Genomic DNA, 26,633 nt, shown 5'->3' on the forward strand with positions numbered 1-26,633 from the left:
ACTCTCATTGCATTGCAACAAGTATTGTGAAACCATTTGCACATTTTAATTTTTACCAACTTGTTCATCTGCATGAAATCCAGTGTTCGCACTGTACCTCTGTACTTGAGCATTCATATTATTTGGTATAGGAGCTTGTGGCACCTGTAACTGTTGAGTAACTACCTGCTGCTGCCAGTGCTTTTGCTGATTCACAACCACCTCATTCTGCATCTGTGGATTTAAATTTTGATTCACCCCATTATTCTTCTGAACAGATCTGCACTCGTTTTTCCAATGTCCAAATTTTCCGCACGCATGACAAGGATATTTCTTTTTCAAATCATCTTTATTCATTTTACCTCTACCTCTGCCACCACCAGATACTTGACCATTCTGATTTTGACCTTTCATCTGATAATCGGTTTGAGAACCACTGTTTGCTTCTTGCTGTCTTGCTACCTTCACTTGTGCCCACATAATTTTCTCTTTTAACTTTTTATGTGCTGACTCGATAGCATCACTACAATATTTCGCATATCTCAGAATCTCATCAATTGGTTTATCATATTACTAATCTCTGATTTCAAACCAAACACAAAACCATATACAAAATGACCCATATCTTTATCTCCAATATTCCCCAAACCCACTGTACTGTTTGAACCCTTTTAACAACCTTCCATAGTATGCATGTACTGACTCCTTTGGTTCTTGTGTCGTCCTGTCTATTTTAACACAATCTGTTTCTTTTGGAGAAATTTTACTCTTCAGGTAGGGTATTACCTGATTGTACTTTTTCATTCCCTCATCAGAAGGGGCACCTGCTTCGGATCTTTTGGATATTCTTCTTTAGGGCAATAAACAGTAATCTTACACTCAGTCCACAAATCAGCAGGAACAACAATTTCAAACAAACCATCTAAATCCTTCAACAAAACATTTGAAACCTTTCTCAAACCTCTCTACTTGTTTGTACCGTTTAACTGTTTTTTCCCTCAGCCTAGGGAAGTCATTTGTAAAGGATAATATATCCTGTCTTGTCCAAGGTACATGAACATATCCACCACCTGGAACTTCTCTCATCGGACACACGCTTTCAGCTTGTTCTGCCTCCCTCAATGGAAATAAGGACGCATTTTTATCAGTATTTGCTTCTTCTTTCTTTTTAGCACATCTACCTTTCCATCGTTCTACATCTCCCCATTTCTTCAAGATATTCATTAACTCTTTTACTTACAATCTTTTACCAGACGCATTTAAACTCTCCAAATCCTTGTCTGAAAAATCCATTCTATACGTTTTCTGTAACACTTTTGATTTCTCTATGTCTATTCCATATTCACAAGCAGCTTCTGTTAATTTCTCATGAAGATTTCTTGCTCTCCAAGTAATATTTTTACACAAAAATAACAACTCCTCATCTCGGTAAGTACTCACTCTGTCTGGACTTAATGTGCCAATAATCATTTCTTCCAAATCCACTCTTAGTTTACTCACATCTATACTCTGTGGTTGAGGTTTTCGCTTTTCCATTCCTCTTATCCAATCGTTTAACTCATCTGGCGAAGGACCTATTGAACTCCTTGAAGCTGGAGTGACATTTTTCACCATTCTCCTAGGTTCTATTTGCGCACATCTCTTTGGGGTTTCAGTAATCAACTCACAAACTGGAAGATCAATCAATGAAGTATATGTCTCCACTTGTTCAGCCTGATCAGCTACCGTTACTACCTCATTCCTAACACTATTCATTGGCACTGTCAATGCATGTACTCTCGATATATTCTGTTTATCCAAATACAATGGAACTTTGGGCCAATTGTTACCGGCACTGTCAATGCTTCTGCATTCAGATTCAATTGATTAATTTTCTGAATCAACTCCTCTCTTACTTTAGTCAACATCTCCAATTCTTTCTCTTGTACTACTCTAGCAACTACCGGAACTTGTGGAACCTGCGGAATCAGTGGGGTTCCCATTAAGGGTGCATTTGGAACTGTCTCACTCATGTCTTCTTGATATGGTGGAGGTCTTTTAGTCAAAATGTCATCTAACAATTCATCATCAGAATCATCAATATTTAATCTTGTTGTCTCTCTATTTTTTTTTCTCTTTACATTTGCTTCTAGTCGATTCTTCAGCAACTAGAACTGTATATAAACCTTTCGTTACCACAGCTCTCCTCCATCTTTTCATTCTTTCTACCCGGTTTTCAAAAGGATATCTAGTCATTATATTTCTTAATCTTCTCCCACCCCCTATACTTCTCTCGCTCGAACGCCTCATATTCCCATTCCTCAAGCGCTTCATACTGAGTATGTCTAGGTTTTGGTTCTAAAGAATTAATTCGATCTCTCAGATTTTGTAGAATCCTTACATTAAATGTACCATGCTCCGGAAAAGCTAAAACATCATCATCTTCTGTGTATTTCATACAATTCTCTAACCAAGTACACGTATGGTAACCACATTCCAACATCATAAAAGAAGCATGCGTTCTTGGAGGTGGAATAAGAATTCCTTCTCTAGTCACTATTGGTTTGTCCTTTTTATAGAAACCTTTTATCTTATTAATCAGCTTCATTCTTCCAACTATTTATGATAAAATATAATTCAATACATCAGCAAAAACATCTTTGTTCTTCTACAATCTCTACTTGTTAACGATCGACCAATACCAGCGTGACTCACACCAACCAACCAATCAGAGCACCACTATGTAAGCAATATCTCGACCAATACAAATACAGCTTACAACAGTCGACCAATCACTGCTTTCTACACTCCCGCTATCTGACCAAAGCCAGCGCTGCATTTTCTGATGTCAGTATTACTCCTTCTACTGACCCTCCCTTTACAAAAGAATACGGCAATTTATTTTCTAGGTTTTTCTTAACCAAATTCTTGCTAATAACGACATAAAACAATGCTACTTTGTCTGTTCCACTAAATAAAGGGATAGTTTTTCACTTCAAAATCAAGATTCTTTCACTTTGAGTAAAACAACGACCAGTGCTAAACTACTCCCAAATAAGCTACAGGAGGACTTGGTACACCTCTAGATCTACTAGCCAAAGTTTCAAAAGAGGACTTTCACATAGATAGATGTCTTGGTACTCCTTTGGGGATGTAAGGCAAGAGTTTCAGAAGTGAACCCTTCACTATAACACACAAAAATCTACTCCCAAACGAATAGTCCCTAATATAACACCTACAGCCTTTTGCCGTTCAGAATTATGATAACAGACAAAGTACTTCTCCAGTGTGATATCTTATCCACACTCATCTTCTGCCTACTTCAGGCTAAAACATTATCCCGGGATCTCAGGTAACTCCATACCCGCAATTCTAGACAACATAGAACAAAACACTAACTTTTCATGTTAGAAACAAATAATCAATAATTATTACCAAACTGATCAATAATTAACTGTCCTCTGCTACCAAAAACTGATCGAGCACCAATCAGGGATCAATAATTGATAACAATTCATAGGCCCATACACATTCACCCAAACACTATCCGCTGAAATGACGCTGGGGTGAGTTTCAAGACTAATGAACACTCGTAATCAGTTGTTCATCATACAAGCTCGTATTTAACACTCTAAATACCTAACTGAGCCTGCATATCAACTTCTTTCCTCTGGCCAATGGACCTTAAAGATGAGAAGTTGATGGTAATAATAATATCTATCTATCTATCTATCTATCTATCTATCTATCTATCTATCTATCTATCTATCTATCTATCTATCTATCTATCTATCTATCTATCTATCTATCTATCTATCTATCATTTGTGAATAACCACAAACTCAAGGTAAAGTTAATAAATCTTATCACCAAATAATGTAGTAAATATAAGCTCAACATTTACAGATTCACAGATCAAACAATGCATTAGTCACAGAGAGAGAAACATTTATCAATGCAAGCAGTGTCAAACACATATCAAAATTAACAAATGCAAATGAAGGAGTGGATAGGTGAAGAGACAAAAGTTTCAGAGACAAAAATACATTTGCAAGTTATTATGCAAAGTACGGATCATTTAGCTAATACTAACCTAAAGAAATAGAGAAATACTACCCCCTGACCACGAAGATAGTAGGGGTCCCTTGAGATAGCTTCAAGGAACAAAGTTTAACAGGACAGAAACAGGAAACAGTTAGGCCTCAGCAAACCGACAGACAGCGACAATCTCCCTCTAGGCTTCTTCTCAATTGCGTCTTTCTCGCAACCGCTCCAAACACACCCCCTAGGGCACCCCAGTTATACCCTAAAACCTACATGTCCAATCCATTGTAGTTGAAACATTTACGAAAACTCAGTCTCTCATTGGCTAATTCGGGGTGTGTCCTATCATATCACCATAGTCATGATGATGTTTTCATAGTGTTCTTTGTCTAAATACACTTTCTCATTACACTATCCACTCATTTCCTCAAGAAGGCAACATGTTACAATTTCTACATTTTTTATTATTCAGCACTGCCGCTTTCGACGGAAGAAGTTGTACATTTTCTCTATTTCTCACAGCCTTCTTTCCGTTACTTGGCAGACAAACAAATGCCTCGCGAAAGTCAGCAGCCTTAGCCTCCGCCACTTCTCTCTCAGAGCTCTATTTTCGGTTTATTAAATCATTTTCTCTTTAACCCATTATAGACATGCAGAGATGTAGGCCCATGAGTTTCCCTACAAAGAATGGAACACAGATATTCATTAATTTTATGAAAAAAACTTTTCACTGTTTACCACCCACCATTGTCCTAACCCATATTATGTTCCTAGCAAGAGCATTAATGTGCAAAAGCAGCATTATTTTTATTAAATGTAAAAACGGAATGCAAATGCGGCCTTGTCTGTCATGAATTAGTCTCCACATCAGTGCATGCATGCGCAAAGCATTTTCCAATGTGTTTATGTTGGTGCATGCTAATTTCACAGCACACTGTTAAAAAATGTTACAGAGGAATCAATCCGAGCAGGTTTTATTTTATCAAAACCCGGCTCCATCAACCTCTTTCACTTAAGGGCTACAAAAGCTTTATTTATTTTTACACTTTGGCTGAAAGCGCCCCATACGTACTTTCACTTTAATGTTGGCCGCGCCCCTTTCTTTAGACACTGCTCACTGTAACCTGAATACGGCGAGCAGCATCTAGAGAAAGGGGCGCGGCCACCATTAAAGTGGCGTCGCATTTGCGAGAGTTTGAGCTATTAGCATTAGAAATGACAATGCCTTTTATATATATGTTGGTTTGAAAAACACATAAATAATTTACAATGCCAATAGCTTAAAATCTCACAGATCTATAGAATTGAAAATGCTTGCTTCTTGTGGATCACATGCAACCTTGCTTTCAGCTCAGTTACACATATAGAATGCAGCTTGCTTCAACCCTGAACAGTTGTACCTTATCTTGTCTTCAGCAAAAGCGGCAAAAGAGAGGAAAACCCTCAAGCACGGGGAAATGTACTAACAAAGCAGGCTGTGTTGCAGCTCCAAGGCTGAAGTGTACTCTTGTAAATAAACCTGCATGTGGTAGATGAATGGAGCAGATGTGCACGGCTCACAGCCTAGGAACATTAACAAAGCCAGTAGGTCTGGGCTTTATTTAGTTCATGATCACTGACGCACATCATACGCACTCCACCTTAGCCCTGGCACCTCTGCTCTTTTCTATGTTGGTCATTTGGAATCGGAGCTGGGACGCCCCGTTGCTGGGGCAGCCATGCGCTTTATAAATCAAGTAATATACAGCGACATTGATGCACACAGCAATACAGTTACAGGCCTCCAGTGCACACAGATGCAACACACAAACAAGAACCCGTGGCTACAAATGAGACAGTGCCAGATCTCTCAAGTCTGCCTACTCAAGAATAACTTTTCCAATCAATGTTTTCTTCTTTCACTCTGGTATTTGTGGTCATGTTTAACCCATGATAAATGAATGTCTTTGAGTATCAGAATGAAAAGAACTAGGCTGGATTAGACGCTTACTAAGATACATTAAAAGTGACGCACCAGCGGCGCAAAGGGCTTGTAAATAAGTTCCGGAATCCACAAATTTGAGGGTTTCCTGATGCAGGGACCGCTGCATACGGTCAATCACAACAACATATAGGCACCCACGTCCTCAGACAGTACAGGGAGCATCAGATACAGACACACACATTTCACAGTAAACACAGGTGCACCTTCAGAGCTTCCAAGTATCCCTATGTCAATTACCTAAGATAAACCTGGCAGCTCTGGGCTCGTGGCACTCTGCATGCAAGAGTTTTAATTTCAACTTCACTGATAAAAGCTAAACAGCAAGAATCCGAATGCAAGTTTACTTTGGCTAAAAAGTCAGAAGGGGCTGCAGGTGTTACAAATGACACAGGCCTTGGTATTCGTGAACTTGAACAAATGCACGTATGGAAAGATGGATGGAAAATAAAAAAAAATACATAAAGGCTTTATGATGTTGCCAATTTTTTTTTTTTTGCTAATTTCAAGTGGTTTTATTTTTTTCCTATATTGTTTCGATCATATCATGTGTATCGTTGCAATACTGGCTTAAACAGTGCTCGCCACTTTTTCTGTGACCTTTATCTCTGTCGGTGTGTCCTGTACCTCCACTTGCTTATTTATTCCGTATCTCCAAAGTAGTGGGGCGAGGAAGGAGGGGGGAGAATTTTTTTTTTTTTTTAAAGTTCACTTAACAACACGGCTGGCTGCCCGGCCGCCACTTCTCTTCTGTCCTCTTGGCCTCTTCCTGGCTTCTGTGGGAACAGGAAGCAAGAAGCAGGATAGGCTCTTCTAAGCCAATCATAACACTCCAAGGCAGTGTTATGATTGGTCTGAGCGCCGTGGATCGCCTCTCAGATGGGGAATGGGAGCCTTGGCATGTTCTCCTCCTAGGCTGTAATGCATCCTGGGTGGAGAACATGCAAAGTGCGCAGCAAACATTCCAAAAGGGCTGAACAAACATTCCAAAAGGGCCGACAAAACAAAACATTCATCCGCACTTAGGAGGGTGCCACCACATCTCCCCCTGCGCAGCCTAGCCCTGACCCACAAAACTGCCCTTTTTTGTCATGCTGAAAGGCAGTGAGGTGATGCTCCTCCCCCTTAGTGGAGGAGCTTCCCCTGTGAGTTCTATCAGCAATCCTCAGGTGAGTGCGAAAAAGTAGTAGTAGCTACTTCTATAATGGACATGAGTTTGATTCAGTTCTGGATGGTGCTGGGCTAGGCAACCCTTCTATTATTAATCTGCCCCCTGAATCAGTACACAACACCCTTTGGACACCAGTGACCAGTGCCATTGAACTCTTTGGACACCAGTGACCAGTGCCATTGAACTCTTTGGACACCAGTGACCAGTGCCATTGAACTCTTTGGACACCAGTGACCAGTGGCATTGAACTTTTTGGACACCAGTGACCAGTGCCATTGAACTCTTTGGACATCAGTGACCAGTGGCATTGAACTCTTTGGACACCAGTGACCAGTGGCATTGAACTCTCTTACAGAAAGAAAATAAATATTTTATGGCAAAAATCGAAAAGGACACTTTACTTGTTCTTCAGCAACACGGAAACAGTTATTAAGCCTGCAGAGCAGGTGGGCAGAGGGGTGGGGGGGGACATAGTTGGTCAGAACATAATAGATTTAGGGTCTCATTACCAGTTAGCCCGACTTTGTTTAGGAAATACCTGAGGCAGGAATTTAAATTGCCAGCTGGTATCTGTGCCCCAAATTCTACCCATTATGGCTGATATTTATCAAGGTTTTGTGTCACACTTGCACCACACAAGAGGGCGCAAGGGCGATGCCAAACCTAAGTGAGAATTATTAAGCCATGCAAGGCTGCCTTGCATGGCTCGAAACATCTAGAGAAACGCAAGGGAGGCTTTCCATGGGTGGAGCGTGGGAGTTCCTACACATCCACCCATGGATTTTGCACATTCACAGATTTACCATTTATTGTAGACCTGGGAATGCGTCCAAATGCTACATCTCCCTAGGTGAGACGTAATAAGGAGAAATATCTTGATTTCTCCTCGTTTTTTCCTCTTTCTATGTGTGCTGAATTTTACAGCACACATAGAAAGAGGAAAATGCTTCTCAGGATTATTTTTGTACAGGAAGGTGCTCCTTCCAGCACAAAAACAATCCAGCCAGCAATGCAGGCAAGGGTGCCTGCGTAGGCGCTAGGCAGCCAAAACTGCACAAGTGCTAGGAAAGGACAGGAATGGCCACCTTGCTGCACTGCGCTGCATGAAAGGGCGAGGGCAGGAATGGGCCATATTTAACATAACATGGCACATTCCTGTCCTCTCCTTGTGCTGGCAGAATTTTGGCAGCCTAGCACCAACACTAAATGCTAAATCTTGATTGTAAGTTATTGTCCAAGATGAAAGCTAACAAACTGGCTGCCTTGATGGCAGAAATGGTCCACCCAGATCATACAGGTTTTACTATCAATAAATGCACTGCAAAGAGCACTAGAAGGTTTTTGCATATTATGGCAGAAGGCCCCACAGACTCAGCCGTCGCTGACAGTTGTGTCAATAGATATGGAAAAAAGCCTTTGACACAGTGTCATGGGACTATTTGTCTACAGTATCAAAAAACAGGAGAAAGGGGACCAGAGAGCTAATTAATGGTCCACTGTCCATGCTCCCAAAATTACATACCAACAAAAAAGGGGACACTGTTCCAAAGCAGGGTCAAGAACGATACCCAAAAAGCCTAACAGTATAAAGAAAAAAGCATCATAAAAAGAAGAAGTCCTAAGTAAAGTGGGCCCATCAGGTGAGGGAAAGAACATATCTAGCCTCTTGTTGCCCTCACACACCCCGAGAGGTGTCATGCTTCATCATCGGGCATGTGCTCCTCGTTGGGCCGGCGCTGCAATTCCCAACGGGTCCCCCGAAGGGTCACTTTGTCGGAGATCTTTTGAGGCATGCCGGATGGTGCATGAGGGTGTGCGGGGTGGGTCCTATGTAGGGGTAAAAAAAAATTGAGTGCATAGTGAGTTAAAACTGGCAAGGGGTAACCTCCTAGGGGTTGAAGTAACTGAATGACCCTCTTGGCAGTATAAAAAACTCTAAATAAGAGTATCATCCCAAATGGCACAATATGCCTAAGTATCAAAAAAATGGCCAACATGTTTCGCACCTCTGTCGCCGCAAAGAATACATAGGACGAGCATTAGACTAGCTTAATGCAACGTAGTGTGCCACAATCGTGTGCACAACATGCCAATGTCAGAGAAAAGGAAGAAACAGAAATATGTTAGTATATATAGTAGTAGCACGGCGGCACAGCCGAGGGACCCTTTATCTTTTCTATCCCTCCTATCCCTCCTATTCCTCATTTTCTTTTTCTTTTTTCACGAGACCTGCATGTATCCCTCATCGGAGTTTCTTTAGGGACATATACTAGGGTGATTCATCCCCTTTTTTCCTCTTTATCTCTCCCCCCGTGCATGGATTGAAGGTGATGGTGGCCCCCCTGTCCTCTGTCCCTTCCTTCCTGCCCTCTATATGTTTTTACAATAGAGCACAGTAATTTTAATGCATTATATACGTGTTGACACAGGCTTAATTTTGTATATACGTGCTGACAGAGGCATTTTACCTCTTGCGTGATTCGCAAGTCACACATGTGCTGCTTCTGTTTTCCGACATTGGTAGCTGTAGTGTATTTGGCAACAGACGGATTCCTTGACGAAGATCAATGATCTCGTCTTCACAACAGAACTTGCCATCCCTTTGAAGACTGTGAACGCCTAATTGGGCTGAGGCTCTGTTTCATTCTATGAGGCTCCACCTCTATATGGGATGCCCATGCGTTGGGGATTAGTTGTCCCCTGTTTGGCGCTTGCGCATTTGCGACTATTTTTTGCACACATGCGCGTTTGAATTGCATATTTTTTGGCATGCCCTAGAAGGAGGAGTGTCCCTGGCACCTATTAGCATTTCTATTTTAAACTGCCGTCCCGCTGCCTCGAGTTCAGTCCTGGCTTGGCAATTGGACATGGCGGGCGGTATGGCACTGTCATCTCGTTTGTTAAAAGTGAGCATTTTATGGATAGTGGGCGGCAGGAAACGGGACGTTTTCTGTATACTTTGTAATTACTTTTTTCAGCTTCTGACTGTGTTCACTTTGGCAATGTCCATGTTATGTTTTGTTTTATTAGCTCGATAAGGTGTGGGCGTTTAACATTTATTACCATTGGAGCTCCTCTCGTTTCATACGGGAGGCAAGAACACGATGCTGGATATCTACTTTCACGTGTTATACGTTGGACCCTGATCCTTCTGATTCATAGTAAGTACAGGGTTTCCTCACACGTGGTAGTGTAGCATTTTGATCTATAGGGGTGTCCCACACCTTTTCTATAATATAATCTTTATGATGAGTAGATCCGCCACTATACATCTTGTGGGTTGGAGTTTAAAGAGGTAGTTCCCTATTCCTTATTGTGTCTCTTTCTTTTTCTTCCTTTTCTCTGACATTGGCATGTTGTGCACACGATTGTGGCACACTACGTTGCATTAAGCTAGTCTAATGCTCCTCGTATGTATTCTTTTTATCATTTATTCTATTTCCTTGTCCTAGGTATTGATCAGGAGCAGCACAATGGCCCGCCCTGAAATGCATTTTGGGTATTTATCTTTGATTCTTTTTATCTCACGTGCACTTCACTATTTTCCTATATCCCGGTCCTGAAGAAGCGCCAATGACCTTAGCGGCGACAGAGGTGCGAAACATGTTGGCCATTTTTTTGATACTTAGGCATATTGTGCCATTTGGGATGATACTCTTATTTAGAGTTTTTTATACTGCCAAGAGGGTCATTCAATTACTTCAACCTCTAGGAGGTTACCCCTTGCCAGTTTCAACTCACTATGCACGCACATTTTTGTTACCCCTACATAGGACCCACCCCGCACACCCTCATGCACCATCCGGCATGCCTCAAAAGATCTCCGACAAAGTGACCCTTCGGGGGACCCGTTGGGAATTGCAGCGCCGGCCCAACGAGGAGCACATGCCCGATGATGAAGCATGACACCTCTCGGGGTGTGTGAGGGCAACAAGAGGCTAGATATGTTCTTTCCCTCACCTGATGGGCCCACTTTACTTAGGACTTCTTCTTTTTATGATGCTTTTTTCTTTATACTGTTAGGCTTTTGGGTATCTTTCTTGACTATTTGTCTACAGACCTGAAGATAATGGGATTTGGTGAAAGGATTTTTAGTTGGATTTGCCTCACAACAGCAAGAGTAAGAACTTGTAGCACTGTCTCTGAAGCCTGCCCTATTGAGCCAGGGACACGACAGAGCTGCCCCTTCTCTCCACTCCTGCTTGGTTTGGCCGTAGAGCCCTTAGCCTCAAGATATAGAAGGGAAGCTACACACTGGGAATAGTCATAGCCCAAGATGTACATATTATCTCACTGTATGCAGACGACATTCTATTATATTTACAATAGGCATCTGAAGATGTGAACCAGGTGTTAGGTGTACTCAAAGAATGTATTGGTCCTGAGGGTTTATCTCACAAAGACCTGTGTTTATCCTACACAGCTTCAAAACCAGTTGTTCTCGGGAGAGGGAACTGGATCCCCTATCACTACGAGGAGAGTACTTTTAAATATCTTGGTACACAAAGATGGCGCACAGATGAGGACCTTCTACTGGTAACAAATTAAGTTGTATTGGAAAACGAGAGGATTTCGATAAAAATTAGATGGTTTCGGAAACCGCTCCCTAATTCGACCCAGGACAGGCTATCCCTATTGACAATGATTATCCTCCTGAGGCTATTTTATTATTATCTATCTGAGAAGATCAACACCATCCTGATTGATCTTATGTGGTGGGTATTGCAGCCATCATTGTGCCCTGAGGAAGTTGCAGTCACCTGCTACAGAAGGGGTCTTCGCGCACCCGATATGCAGCTCTACTACTCTACTACCTGGCTGCGTAGGTCTTATTGTTGACCAGATGGCTATCAGATATAGCCAGCATGGAGTTAAGATATGGGATGTCAGGTCTGGAGGTTCAGAATATGCAATCTTTTTGGTTGAACTTTATGACAAAAATATTACATTTTCAGGACTGACGTTGGTCAAGAGGCATTGTATGACCAAGATGTTACCGCGCACAAACTCTAAAGTGCTTTTTGTACCTGATATGCCCCTATCGTCACTACTGGCTTTCCAAAATTGGCCAATGGATAAATATGGGTGCCTGGGAGGCAGCAGAGGTACAGAAGCTTGGGGACTTGATTGAGAATGGTAAATTCTGTAATTTCAGAGTCTCAGACAGTCCCATTAGATCCATGTGGGACAATGTCGATCTTTTAATGCTGTGTTTCAGAAGAAACAGAATACACGAAGCTTAATGACTGAATGTCTGGACACACATGTGGTGCTAGACATACTAATGAAACTGAGGAACTCACACAAAGTGAGGACCCACATATATCGGACAGCAGTGAACAGGACCAAGATCAGACTGACAGCACTAAGAGAATGGTGGGCAGAGGATGTAAATGGGCTATGTCAGATAATGACTGCAGAAAAAGTGTGGCATGTCTTGAACCGGTTGCCTGAAATACAAAGTTAATGTTTTTGCAATTTTAATTTATTACACCTCATGTACCTGATGCCTAAAAGACTGCATTGAATGTTTCTTGGGGTCTCGGGTAATTTCCTGGGTGTTGGGTGAGTGGGGATGAGCTCTTGTATATGTTTTGGACTTGGCCAACAATGGCACCTTACTGGACTAGAACACTTGACTGTATAAGAGAGGTTATAGAAGGCTCAGGTTGGAACTGAGCCCAAGGGTCTGCCTTTTGGGTCATCTTCCCATATAGAATGACATGTTGACTCACAGATCATGCCACACTGCTGACCAAAAGGCAGATAGCAATATGCTTGAAGATTAAAGGTGCTCCCGCCCTCGATGGCTGGAATAAGGATTGAGTAGATGGGGTGTGGCTGTTGTCACATTGCCTATAAGACAAACAAACAGTTAGTGAATGGGATACACTCTTGATTAAGCTGTCCAAAAAAACGATGACCTACCCCCGTGACCACCTATGGGTCACACTGCGGAAAATGGGGACAGTTTAGGTAAGTTCAGGTTTTTCGCCACTGAAGCAGAGAGTACCGTGCAGCAAAGTGGGAGCAAAGCCAGTGTGGATATTACATGCTGGCACCCATAATGCAGGCTGAGAAGAAGAGGGAGAACAGGATGTTGGACCTGGAAAAGAGTGAACGTTATTAACTAATGCTTCATATGTGCAGTTCGTAGATCCTAATCTTCTATATACAGGACAGATGTTTTGACCTGAGAAAATCCAGAAGGGTGTAAGCTACCTGTCAGAAGTTTTTGCATAATACAAAACAAGGTGTGCTTATCTGTTTTCTGTAAAACTTTTTAAATTTTTAATAAAGCATAATAAAAAAGAAAGGGGAAATGCAGTTCCTTGTCTCCCAAGAACTTTCTCTGGCCTGCTCCGGTATCTGAATAATCTGCCACCAGTTCTAACTCCTCATCAGGCACCTACTCCACCATCATGCCCATTTTTGTTGTCACTAGATCATCCCGCCCATTCCACTGCTTCACATGACGTTATCTGTTACCCATGAAACACCACTGATCATGAGGGTGTAGGTCAGGCGCGCGACACCAATTGGACTCAAAGGGCTTCAGCCCCCCCCCCCCGTTGTGTGTGGCAGCCCGGGATGAGACAGCTTCCCGGGCACACACAGGTCTTTAAAAGACCATTTGCATGTTAATGAGGCCTTGCTGTTGTTTCACCCCTTCTAAGAGCCCCTGCAGCTCCACTCTGCCTATTGCTTAAAGATTCAGCCCCCCCCCTAAATTTTTCTTAGACCCCCCCCCCCCCCCGAAATTTGGCTCTAGTTGCGCCTCTGGTGTAGGTACTGGACCCTTCTTCAGTACGCTTTCTTGGTGTGAAATGGCTGGTAACATACCAGCTAGCTTTCTTCAGTGCTTGTTGCCAGTGGTTAATTCAAGCCGGTGGTTTCCGGGCTCGGTACCGGCACGTAATTGTCAACACCGCACTTACGACAGTCTGCCACATGGTCGCTTCGATCATCTTATTTAGAGATGAGCAGAGCAACCGTTGTTTATAAATACAATATACATTAAAAATTACTAATACCTGCCTCCCCAGCCATTCCTTTAGCTTTGGAAACTGGAATAATCTGAACTGTGGCACTTGCAGGTGAGAGAGATGGTTAGTAGTTGACAGCGTTGATGGGTGGTGCAACCTGCAGTGGCCTCCTGGTCAGGGTCTGGCACTTAATATTTCACAAATTAAGCACTGCTTGTTGTGTCTACATTTTTACTATGTGGTCTGCACTGCTCACTTGGTTTCCAAGGGACGGTTCAGCACTTACATGAACACATTAATCAGAAGATCCCATATACTTCCAACACTTCACTTCCACCAGCACTTTTCACTGAGTTGCACCACAGATGAACCTGACATACACCAAATTATGCAAAGATAGATATTGTATAATATCATATTATATTTATAGTGTTGTATTTTACACTACTGTATTGTAACATTTGAGTGGCACTTCGTATCCATCTTGTGGTGTCAAAGAACTTCCAAGGTGGCCAATGAAGCCGCTACACAAGTAACTTCCTAACATGTTTTGTAGAGTATCATTTCTAGGGTAGCTTGTGGGTGGAATGTTGGCTGTTGTGTGTGAGGTTTGGAGGTGTGGTACAATAGTGTTGCAGCGAACTTGTAGCAGTGGACAGCAAGAATTTGATGAAAAGGGAGATGCAGTTGCAGCTTGCTTATGCATACTAATTTCCTTTGGTAGAGAATGCTCATGTGGGTGCTAATAGTTAAGTATTTGCAGCTCTCCAGAATTCAAGATGGTTCTTTAGTATATTTTTGCTTGAACAGCGTTCCAGACCTTTTCTAACTGAGATGAGCAAGAACATGCTTCTGAACGAAGGGATGGTAAAAAAATGGGGCAGTTCTGCAGTGAACAGATCTGGTTTGCTAGTTGGAAAGATGTTTTCATTGAAGGAAGACCAGTCTTGTGGCATGTTCATTGTTCACCATGCAGGGGGTTTGGCGTTGGTGACCAGTGTAGTGTTTACATAGCAGAAGTGATGCGGTCACGGATACGTAGGTTTAGGAGTTGTTTGGTGGCCATGTTTCAGATTCACTGATGCAGAACAACTAGAGTGGGGAACCAATTTAACAACTGTTGTCATAGTCCATGCATGACAGGAACCTTTGAGTGAAACATAGATGAAGAAAGATGTAGAGAAGGGTCTGCATGATGTTAAAGACCCCTTTTGTCACTTAATTAACCTGTGGTTCAAGGGAGAGGTTAGAGACCATCATAAAACCCATGTTTCTCACTTCATTCAAGTAGGTTGTTGGAACTCTGAGTTCCTGTGGTCAGACAGCTGTGGATTGATAATTTGGAGGAGGGTGGGCGCTCACGGCCTCACATCCCAGCACACACGTGTCTAGAGATACACAGCACTGGCTGCACCAACAAGGGTGAAAAACTAAAGCCTGTCACCGAAGTGAGTGTTATCATGCACTGCATTTACTATGATGCATCGGGGCAAACTGAGTGTTGGGATGTGAGGCAGTGTGTGTCCACCCTCCTCCTGTTTGAAAAGGCTCCCTTGAGCTAATGAGCTGATGAACTCTGGTTGATGCACCTGCGCCCAGCGAGTGGTACAGAGACCTGAGAAGACTTTGGGCAGCATCTCCAAGACCCCCAAATAGAATGTGTTGCTCTGTACTGAAGAAGGTCAACTATCCTGAAACATGTGTCTAGAGATACACAGCACTGGCTGCATCAACAAGGGTGAAAAACTAAAGCCTGTTACCGAAGTAAGTGTTATCATGCACTGCATTTACCATGATGCATCGGGGCAAACTGAGTGCTGGAGTGTGAGGCAGTGTGCACCCACCCTCTTCCGGGTTGATAATTTCATTAGATTTCATAGGTGAGGATCTCAGAGTTCGACGGGTTGCACTTGAGATGGTTGTGCATCATCCGTTAGTCAAATGCATAGAAGCACTAGCCAATGGCACCAGGATCTAGACCCAAAGGGTTACGCAGCCAGAGTGTGTCATTTACTTAGTTTTAGCACATGCTGTAAAATGACACAATTAGTTACAAAAGAGGGCTGAGACAGACACCAAAGGGGCGTGTGATACTGTTGGCACCAATGAAAGAAAATGTTGGGAAGTCGATAGCAGGGATAAGTCACAGAGGAAGAAACAGGGCCATTTAATTACAATGTCTTGAATCCAGAGGCCACCACATCTGTGTAGTATTTAATGAATGACGTGCCGTGTTCAAAGTGGAAGAGAGCACCACCAGGAGGCGGGTGGAAAGTCCAGTTGTATCAGTAGAATTCTTGACCTCCTTCAGATGCTGATCAAGGAGATTTTGCTGCCCTTTTTCCAATATGGTTGTCAGATCAGAGGTTGTTTCCTTCAAGGAAAGTTGAAGGCTGCTATTCCAATTGATTTACAGAAGAAAGGACTGTTAAACCTCAGTCTGCTCAATATTTCTTACAATGGGGCGACCTTGAAGTCATTGGGAAATTCGTAGAAAGTTGGGGAGTAGTTAATGACTGCCCTGGCTTTGATAACTGCAAAGGTGTAATGGTGTCTTGAACATCTCCAGGGGAGAGGGACTGTAGGTTATCCTGTTGTGACACTGGTCTTGATGAAGCAAGAGACATTTGCAGACAGTAGGCTGCAGGAAGAGAATCTCGGTTGTTGGCCAGTGGGTGTTGATGAGTCTTTTGACACCCCTAGCTATGTCCATGACAATTTTCCAATTTGCATGGTGTTGTGCTAGGATTCTACTGGCCCTGACAGATGGAGTGCTAAAAGCTCTTCGGCAGAAGGCACCCCAGTTCAGAGTTGAGGCAGAAACACTTTCTGTATTCCCCAGTTCCATGAAGGACTTCAGAGTAAACCCCTTTAAAGCACAGGGTGCAGAAGCCCAGTGTTTATTCAAACTGGCAAGCTGGACAGTGTTCTCTCTTCCAATGGCCGAAGATCCCTAATTCAAATGTATGCCTACTCACTCAGGTATGATGGCATTTTTCACAGCTCTTTGTCTTGGATATAGAGAGGGATCTGTTTTTCAGCTCAAAGCCGAGTCTTGCCAAGTCCATATATGGTCGAACAGTACGCTTCAGGGGCTCTAGGTAAGAAGAATCATGCCCAAGGGCTAGTCGTCTCCTGGGTAGGGGGTCACAGTGCTTATGAATCCCTCGAGCATGGATACTAAGTGCTTAATTTGTAAACAAAAATAAGTGCTAGGACTCTTATTAGGAGGACACTGCAGTTTGCACCAGACATTGGCCCTCCCATGCTGCCATGATAGTAACAACACAACTACTAACCATTACACTCCTATAATTTGGACTATTCCAAGCCACCAAAGCTATAAGAATGGCTTGAGCAGCAGGTAATAGCCATTTTAAATGTTTATTGAATTAATAATTGACTGTTGTTGTGGTCATCTTTAAATTTGCCAGAGAGAGCCACCTTGTGGCAGACTGTCACATAGCTGGGGTTGATAATGAAGTGCCAGCCCTGAGCACTGGAAACCACTGGCACAAATTAAGCACTGTTTGTTTTTATATGCTATTACAATCTTAACACACATTTGAGGAGGAAGATTAAGTAATGCATACATACCAAGATTTTGAAGCTAGAAAAAGGGAGATTTTGAAAAACAATTGCGGGAGTTAATTTCCCCTATTGGCATACATTGAAGTAATGGCAATTTTATGCAGAATCTGCTAAATGGCCCGTTTCAGGTCAGTAGAGCTTACCCTCAGAGGTGTCATCAAAAAGCTGTTTCCTTGCTATGATAGAGGGTCATCGACCACAGGACCACTCCACAAGCTGTCAACGGAGATTGCACCTTCCTTAAAAGGGGGAACAGTTTAAGCATCCTCAGCCAGGGAGATTCGAGAGCAAGCAGGTGAGGATGTAGTTGGATGACATCTGGGGTCAGGGAAAAACATGTGAAAACATACAGAAAGATTTTTCAAAAGAAAAACGAACATCAGTTTGGGACAGTAGCACCACAGGCCTAGCTGGTATGAGTGCAAGCCCTAGGGCCCACGGGTACGGGTACGAGGGGTCCAGTGCACCACATTTATGGCTGTCTTCTAAAGCCCAACCGAGGGCTGGGGTCCTAATTCTATTTCTTATAATTTGGCCCTTGCCACCCTGATAGACCACTGCACCACAATTTCATCCTTACAGGGTCTCAATACTAAAAAACCTGGGGTGCTGCATGCAAGAATTGAGGTGCATTTCCAGAGCTGCGTGATGACGTCAGTAGGAGTCAAGGTCTGGACGAATCGGCAAAAATGAGTGTGATTTTCACTACTGACCACACATTCTAAGAGCTTCAGTGCCCCACATAGGGCTAAATAAATGCCGCAGACAGTGCAATACATTGCTGGAGTAGTTCTGCTTTTTTGTGTACAATACCGTATGCCCGTTCTCCTCAGAGCACTCACCTTCCGCTTCCTGTCTCCAGGGGTAACTGAGGGCCATATTATCAAGGAACGGCGATAACGATAACATCATCGCTGCCGCTAAAGCGGCGATAATGGGCTTGATAAAATGCCTTGTGAATTCCCATAGAAGCCCAGGTTCACACCAGAACCTGGGCTTCTATTGGAATTCTCTGCGGCATATTATCAAGCCCAGTATCGCCACTTTAGGTGCAGGTTCCTGCCGCTAAAGCGGCAATAATGTTATTGCCGTTCCTTGATAATATAGCCCTAAGTTTTGAATTCATTCTGCGCAAAAGACGAAGGGTTTGTCACCGTTTGCGTGTGTCTGTACCACTAATCTCTTTAAAATTAAATCGCTCTCTAGCACGAAAGGTCTGGGAATACATGAGATTTTACAAAGCGTAGCAGCATCAGAGTTCAATAAAGTTCTCTCGTTATATTAATAAAGTTACGTTCTGTCATTCTTTTGTCAGTTCTCTCTCTCTCTCTCTCTCTCTCTCTCTCTCTCTCTCTCTCTCTCTCTGTCTCTCTCTCTTTCTCTCTCTCTCTCTCTCTCTCTCTTTCTCTCTCCTCCCCCCCCATGCAGCTCCATGAAGTCACTTTGGAACTGTACTTAATTTGTAAATAAATAAGTGCCAGGGCCCTTGTGAGGAAACCACATCAGCTTGCACCGCCCGTTGCACTTCTACTGACAATTCAGACTTTTTATATATTAAAAATGAGTAAGACCTGCCACCTTCAAGCTATTTTTCTTGCTTTGGTAGGCAGATATTAGTCATTTTTATGTGTATAGAATTATTTTTAAAAACTGTTGTTGTCATAAAATTGGAAAAGAGCGCCACCATGTGGCTGGCTGTCATGAGTTCCGGTGTTGTCAATTAGGTGATGGTGCCGAGCTCTAGAAACCACCAGCTCAAATTGAGCACTGCTTTGGGAGTTCCCTTATCCATCTTTCACTCATTCCCACTCTTGCATCCTACTGCTGCCCATCCATCTCACCATTCTTAAATCACCTTGTGGGATTTTGATCCCAATGAAACCATTTCTTATAAAGTGTGAGCATGGTGCGAATGCGAGAAAGAAAGTTGTAAACTGTGGAGATTATTTACAAACCCCTTGCGCCGCCCATGCGTCACTTTCAGAATAGGAATAATTGATGCACCGGTGGCGCAATGGGCTTGTAAATAAGCCCCTGTGGGCCTTATTTACAAGAAATAATGCATTCCTGCGCCAAGGCAGTGATGCATCAAAATTCCATGCGCCTTTGTCATACCTTACGACACCATGGATGCACCGTATTTACAATATGAGGCTCCAGTCCATGGCACAAGGTCCCAAGGATGCGTCATAAATTCTGACACATCCGTGGGTAGGATGTTGCAAGGCATCCGGTTTAAAAGTGGCGCATTGCTGTAGTTGGTCATAAGGCTGATGCACCTTCAGCACTGCATCAGAAATCAGAGGTGGTGCATCCGTTTTGACTGATGCAAATAGTCTCATGTGTGGAGACCAATGTAATAGAGTGTGAAAAGGTTAAAAAAAAGTCACTTGCACTCTATTACATTGGTCCTGTATGCCACTCATACAAGTTGGCATAGTGTACTGATGTGTACCACTATGGCTACGTTTGTGTGACATATTATGTGAGAGTACAATGTGAGTGCATACAAGTCTGTGATGGTGTGTGATGGGATGTTTACTCTGTTACCTACCTTATGTGTGCACTTACCTGTTGAGAAGATGTGACTCGATTGCAGATTACACTGTCTCAAGTCACTTCAGCTGGTCAGATACCTATGCCACAGCCAATGCGTCACTACTACGCCTGGGTTTTAGAGGTATAGGAATTTTAACGCAACTCAAGCTCAGTGGCCTGATTTGCGTAGATGCGTCAGTTTTGCAAAATGTCATAAATACCACTGAGTCGGTTTCACTGGGGATTTTAGGTGGGAATGCCTACCTTGCATATATTAAAACTAACGCAACCCAGCAGTTTCCGAAGAAGGTAAAAACTGACGCTCGCCGACGAAAAGTGATGCATCTGCCTAGATGTGTCACCTTGTAAATATGGAGCAAAGAAAGCGCTGACACTGCATCAAAAAAAGTAAGGCAGCAGCGGTGCAAGCTCCTAGTAAATATGCCCCTGTGAGATGCTAGAGAGTCCATACATTTTTTTACCTTTTTACTGATAGTGGTTTACTTTATAGGGCATTGGGTTTAATGTCTCTTCTAACCACAGGAAGACATCTTGTTTTTTTAGCAGGAGTGTGCAAAGACATAAATTTGACTGTGAAGTAAAAAAAAAACTTTTCGGGGGTGTGGCCAGCTGCCAAGCAAAATGATGCTCACTGAAGCAGCTCCATCGCCAGTGGACCTGAATCCCTCACCATCAGTCCTTTAATCTGCTCTCCCTCCCCTTCCTGCAGATGAGTTTGCTGTGGGACGGTGAGAGGCAGACCATTGAGGCAGCAAAAGTGGCGTGGAATTGGCTCGTGGGTGCTCCAGGTTTGGGACCTATCTCCATGCGACGATGACCAGCCCGGAGTTGCTGATAGGTGCCGTGCAGAAAGGAGTCGAGGTGGTAGATTCTGATCCCCCAGGGCACACTGACATCCTGTTCGAGGCCACGGCTCACCCAGCGGGGAGCGCCTAGGGGCCAATAAGATCTGGGCCCCAGGGTGTGGCAAGGAGGCAGAGTGAGGAAGCCTGGGATGCACAAGAAACTGGAAGTGCATCGGTTTTGGCCCATCCTGGGATGGGGCAGCAGAACCAGGAGACAGTGCCAGAGGCGATTCAGGGGGTCCATGGCTCGCTGGGGGTCATATTTAACTCTGTCTCTTCGGAGGTCACACTGATCAGGGCTGATCTACGAAAATTGGGGGAGAGAGTTACGGAGAATCAGGACTCAATCGCAGCACTTTAAGCGGAGACCCAGACCCTCAAGGACCAGGTGACCCGACTCCAGACTAAAGCTACGGGGGCCAAGCTAGAGCATGTCAAAGGTTGGTCCAGGAGAAATAACATTATGTAGGGGTCCCAGAGCGAGCAGAAGGTCCCAGTGTATATTTCTTTCTGGAACACTTCATCCTGAACACATTAAAGCTGAAGGGCCTCTCGAAGTTCTTTTAGACAGAATGTGCTGACAGGGACCGGGCCGCTCACGGCCAGGTGCCACACCATGAACCATCATTGCCTGCATATTCAACGACAGCGATCGAGGTGTAATGCTGCAGGCTGCCCGTTGAGGTCTACCCCTTCAAAATTAGAATGACACTCAGCATCTTTCCAAACTTTACACTCTGAGTACAGAAACTACCATGCAGTTTTGATGAAGTAAAACAGGTTTTGCGACAGTGAGACCTCAAAAACTCCTTGATGTTTCCAGCAAAACTGAGGGTGGCTGATGAGGGAAAGACTTGGCACTTCAGGACCCCAGACAAGGCATGGAGCTGGCTTCAGGCATTGTGACTGGCGGGGGGGACAGAGGGTGCCATGGTGATAGCATGTACCCCGAACTGGCATGACCTGAGCAGTGGGTGATCCTCAAAGTGAGAGTGGAGAGAGCAGGCAACAGACACCACTATTGGATGACCTGCAGAACTCCTGGTCTGAAGGAGTCTGGGGGGGAGTGGAATTATTAACATGTTCTAACGTCGCCATTCCCCTGTAAATATGCCCCTGAGTTTAGTGTGTGTGCAAATCCTGCATTGCCGATCCCTGGTGTGTTTCACTACTCCTGTTGAAACAAGGCCGATGGAGGTACCAATGGGTGAGGCAGACTGGCCTCAAGGGTATTGTGACCTCAGTGTCAGAGTCACTTTTGCTCTAGTGGCCTGCCCGCAAGGCTGGAGGTGAACTTCAGTATGGATTGTGGTGGACAGGCCTTCAAGGTGCTAAGACACCAGGGATTCTGTTCTAAGGTCTAGCTGGGCCTTCTAAGGGAATGTGCGTCCTCAGAAGAGTAGTATGGTGGACTGTTCATGAAGGTGGGACCTAGTTCCCAGTTCCAACTTTGGCAGCTCTGGCCTCTCCCCCACTGAACATCATACTGTCCCACTGAGAGAAACTCGCACTGCCCTCAGCTACAACCCAATTGTGCCCTGCTATAAACACCTGGATGCAACTCAATTCAAATTATGCACTAGACAAGAGTAATATGCTGCTAAAGAAAATGGGGGGAGGGGTTTGGAAAAAGCAAACCCTCATAGGGAATGCAAGATTAAGTAAAGCATGTGAAACATAAGCAGAACAACATGGTTACCTTAACACTTTTACACTCTTCATTCAGAAATCAATGAGTGTTTTAACATGAAAAGTTATGGACATGACTACAGGGACCGAAAGGAACCGGTTTCAATGTCCATTGTGTATATCCTTAAAAACATGAGCAGTATTGTTTGAAAAGACCAACCCCTTGAACACAGAGCTGAGGTGCACATTTTATAAACTAAAATAAGGAAAACAGCTGATAAGGATCACATTAAACATTTACCACTCTAGTCATCACCCAGGTATTGCAGTACCTCCCGGAATGGTGCACTTCCCTATCTCGGGAAAACAATACAGTTCAAAGAAAGACGAGAAAATGAAAGTAGCGCTTTACTGTCAAACTTTGTAAAGTGGTGCAAATGTGTGTGGGTGTGAATAAAAGCAATGTGGCCACTTTGCTACTGCTCTGTCATGCTTTATTTCGTTGTTTATTTCATTTTTGTATTTCTTCATCACGAGGCTACACTTTAAAACAGAAAAATGTCAGAAAAAGACATTTCCAGCAAAAGTGTTTCTTTCTTTTTTGGATCCATTTCACAGGGGAACAATTGAAGGAATGTAGATGAAATAGAGGGTAAGAGACTTTTATTGAAGTCATTATTTCAGCAAGTGAGGAGCTGCGAGAGAGAGAGACAGAAAGAGAGGGAAAGAGAGTAAGAGGAAGAAAGAGCTGACAGTGGCAGAGCAGAAGTGGAATATTTAGTGGTCTTCCAGTGGATGAATCATGCCCGCAGGTTTATTAAGGTAAGATTAGTGGTCGAAGTGTCCACTAATCTTTCCACAGACTTAGTAATGTTGAATTCAGTCTCATATTTTCAGAATCAATACATTTTCAATTCTGATTATTTACAATGAACACAATGAAATCGTTATTTATCTGATACTACTAACAAGCATTAGCAAACCCATTAGGTCTGCCTTGTTTAGCCATATGCTCATTGTCATATGATATGTTTGGATGCGTAGCAGAAAACCAGCTGCGTACCATGCAGGTAAGAGTGGTGGGGCTGGGTGGGTGGGCGGATTTTGACAGACGACAACGGGGGAAAATTAATTATTTATTTAATTTTCCCTGGGGGTCGTCTGTCGAATCCCCCCCAACCTGGCCCCACCGTTCTTAACTGCATGGGCCGCGGCTGCAGAAAACTCAAGAGAAATGCACTCAAATACTGAGTGGTCAAATGGTACACCATGCAAAACAAAGGATTAAATAATGTTTTAAACCCATGCCCTTAACTGCATTGATCGTGCCTCTCGGATATGAAGCAGGTAACGAATGGCAGTGGATGGCGAAAACACGAATCCAAGCTGTGCCTATCGAGTAATAGGAAACGCAGAACAAGTGTACCAGGATACAACCGGGGAGCCTCATGATTAGCACAAAGTAAAACAATTTACATTCTCCAATGCCAATGTAGTGATATCGCTGCGAGCGGGTCGGGCAAAGTCCTTGCGAACTTTTAATGTTCATGTGCAAGGTGCCTAGAACGCGAGCCTCTGATATTATGGTGGTTACATGAGGGTGTTTCACCCGGCGTCACCAGAGTAAACAGTCTGCAAAACACTTAGCAAAAGTGTTTCTTTTTTTCTTAGATCCATTTCATGGGGAACAAATGAAGGTAAGTAGAGGAAACAGAGGGTAAGAGACGTTTATTGAAGTCACGATTTTCAGCAAGTCAGGAGCAGCGAGAGAGAGAGAGACTGAAGAGAGGGAAAAGAGTAGGAGGAAGAAAGAGGGGGGCAGCAGACAGTGGCAGAGCAGAAGAAGTGGACACTTCGATCACTAATCTTATCTTAATAAACCTGCTGGGCACCTAGGGATCTCACGCCCAACAGAAGCAGGCTGCAGGGTAGGCCAACCAACCCCTGCCTTGACACTCCTGACTCCTCCTCTGCTCTCGAACTCCACAGCACTCTGACTCAGCGCGTCTTTCACTGCCGCGGGCAAGGGCTCGGGACAGTAATATTTGCAGGGCTGTCATTTGTAGCGCTTTCGTGCGCTACCAGGTTGATGGCCCTGGGACAGGGCCGTACTGGGAACCGAAACCGGCCCTGGGAAACTGCTCGGCCAGCCCCCCTGGTGGGAGGAGGGGGGTGCGGCCTAGCTGTTTGCTACGGCCAGTCTCATCCGATTTTGTTACAGAGGGCCGATATTGCCGGCCCCTGGTAACAAAACCGGCCCCCAACCTGGCGGCCCACCGGGGAAATGTCCGGTGCCCGCTACGGCCAGTCCGGCCCTGCCCTGGGATCTAAACAAGCTAGTTTGCATCCTCAGGTGGTGGCAACACTGCACATGGGCGGGCATAAGCGTGCCTCGTGATCTGTTTAACACTGTTCTCTCTTCTATTTCTATGAAGATTAACATCGTGAAAAAGAAAGAGGGACAACGGTGTTGAACAGTGCAGGCTTTTCGGAAATGCGACTGGCGCTGATTTCGGAGCACAAATGGCACCCCCCTGACCTTGCCACCCGGTGCGGTGGCACCACTCGCACCACCCAAAAGCCGGCACTGGCTAAGTCATACAAAAGTAGTGAGAACAGTACACAGCTGTCTAGTAACCTCAGACAATGTGTGATTCCTTTAGAAAACGCTTGCATTGTAGTATATTGTAGTCTGGAACTTTTAGTTTTACCCTTAACACCGTAACCATTGGTGTGAAAATGCCACCATGCAAACTGCATTTGACTAAAAAGACACACAAGCTAATGATCTCACCCATGACACAGGCCTACGTTGAAGCAATTTGGGGATATTTAAATGCACTGACATAAGAGTTTATTGCAGCTCCGCATGTCAATAGTGCACATCTCTGGCTGCTCAACTCAGCAACTAATAAATATAAGGGAATGTCACATCTACCTGCTGCTTGCTTTCATACACAGTCTGAAATGTCTGCTGCTTGCCTTTAGGTAACACTGGATAGTGGCATGTCATTCTTCTCAACTCTTGTGTAGTTCAGGTGGGATGTTTTTCAATATCATGGGCTGGACCATCAAGAAAGTCAGCTGTGCCTCTGGAGTTTGGTCCTTGTGCACCTCCCATTCAAATGCAATGCAGAAGCAGCAGAGGGGTCTAACCATGCTATCTTTTAAATTAAAAAATCAATGCAAATGCATGGATTCCAGGACCGACCATTTTCTTGTGCTTTGTGACATCAATACTGTGGCCTTACAGAGCACAAAGTAGTTTACACCCTCATGGTTGATGGTGGCTCGAGTCAGCAGCAGCTGCGGTCCGTGCATGTAACAGCGGTGGGGCGGTGGGGCCGCGTGAGGGGGGATTTCGAGGGACGATGCTTAGGGAAAATTAAATAAATACTTAATTTTCCACTGGCTTCGTCCCTTGAAATACCCCCTCACGCAGTCCCACCGCCCCACCGCTGTTACCTGCACGGACTGCGGCTGGTCAGTGGGCCTGTTGGCTTGTTGCCATGAAACAACCTGCAGTTAGGTACAAAAGACAATAGTTTAACTTATTCAGTTGAGCCCGGTTACATTCCAAACAAGCATTTGCAATGCAATAGGTCTCGCCTTTGCGAGAGTTTGAGCTATTGGCATTGGAAATGACAATGCCTTTTATTTATGTGTTTTGAAAACCTGCAAGTGGTGCGTAACCACACACTTTGTACTTATAGTCATTGCTTACGAGAAGCAAGGCTGGCAGTAACTGCGCCTCCTTTACTGCCAGCTATTAGTACAAACTGCGTGTTTATGGACCGCCTACAGGTTTTCAAAACACATAAATGAAAGGCATTGTCATTTACAATGACAATAACTCAAAACTCTTACAA

This window comes from Triturus cristatus, chromosome 7 (assembly GCF_964204655.1).
Source record: "Triturus cristatus chromosome 7, aTriCri1.1, whole genome shotgun sequence".
NCBI lineage: Eukaryota > Metazoa > Chordata > Amphibia > Caudata > Salamandridae > Triturus > Triturus cristatus.